At 33.7% G+C, this 1388-nt stretch overlaps 1 non-coding gene across 1 annotated transcript; it reads left to right on the forward strand.

Moving 5' to 3' along the window:
- The first annotated feature begins 509 nt into the window (after positions 1-509).
- Positions 510-581, forward strand: Trnae-cuc. The gene has a single exon. It is a non-coding gene; the product is annotated as a tRNA-Glu (tRNA).
- Positions 582-1388: the final 807 nt, after the last annotated feature.

The following is a 1388-nucleotide window of genomic DNA, read 5'->3' on the forward strand; positions in this document are numbered from 1 at the left end:
ACGTTATTTCACTATACCTATAAATTTAATTTTAACTATTGAAATAGTTTCAGCATGATTTAGGTACTCGGAAATAGTTGTCAAAATTGTTTTTTTTTTTCGATTGACACACACATATCAATCAGCAAAGTATTAATTTTTCTGCCTAGGCAGCAAAATCATCATCTCAATAGGAATAAAACATTATTATTTCTTCTAAGTCGCTATCACTGTCCATTATATAAATATATCCGATAATTGTCCACAAAACTGTCAGAAATTCAAAAATTTTCAAACTTGAATATTATGGACATAACAAACAACCATTCCAATTGATTGCCATTTCTATCAAATTTCGAGTTCGTTTGTCAAGAAGGAGGAATGAAGATGAGGACTCCGTAAACAAATTAACTTAAAAAATGTATTGATTTATTTCTGGGATTAGGTTCTTTCCGAACCTTAATGCGACTTAACAAATTGATGATAGATATTCGGTATAGTTTGCACTGCTAATTGTATGTTCAGCACAGTCCGGTATGGTCTAGTGGCTAGGATACCTGGCTCTCACCCAGGAGGCTCGGGTTCGATTCCCGGTACCGGAAACTTTTTGCTGATATACTTGAAATTTGAGACTTGTCATTTTTTAAACAGCAATAAATGAATATATGAATTAGAAGAATTGATATGGAGAAAATTTTACGAAGAAAATTTGTTTAAAATAAAATTTAAAAATTTTTATCTAATTTTACCGAAAATATTCTCAACTTTTCCAAATTGAATTTTCTATTTCATTGCATATTCAAAGGTGTTCCTCAATAATTCATACGATCATTTGGTGTACATTTCCTAAGCTATCCTGAGTAGTTCTCGAGTTATTTGCCATGTCTCTGAAGAAATAACTGACGAAGGGTCTAAAAGAAATTGTGTATTCCTTGAGTGCAATCGCATCATTTTTGTGGAGTAAGTAGGTATACCGCGTAATTTTTTATGTTGGAAGAGTTAAAAATCTCGAAAAGGAAACATCTTACGGAAAAATGTGTTGAATGAAAGGTGTATATGAGGAGGAAGTTCACTTATGCCAAACACCTCTTCCATTTGATATTCCCTTGTGGGGGGTATGGGGGTCAACTTTGGAATTTCAAATAGGAACCACTGATTTTCATTAAAGATTCGTATTTTACGGCAAAATATACAAAAATGTGGGTGCGAATCTGCTATAAAAGTCGGGGGTTTCCATTCAAAAACTTACCCCCATAACACACCCCCTCGAGGGGGGAAAGAGGTTCTAGCATAAGTGGACTTCCCCCTCAAGACTATCAACCTTTCATTCGGAACATTTTTCCGTAAGATGTTTCCTTTTCGAGATTTTTGGCTGATTGAACTTCAAAAATCATTCGGTATATAAATTA

Source organism: Harmonia axyridis, chromosome 6, assembly GCF_914767665.1.
Source record: "Harmonia axyridis chromosome 6, icHarAxyr1.1, whole genome shotgun sequence".
NCBI classification, from domain to species: Eukaryota; Metazoa; Arthropoda; class Insecta; order Coleoptera; family Coccinellidae; genus Harmonia; species Harmonia axyridis.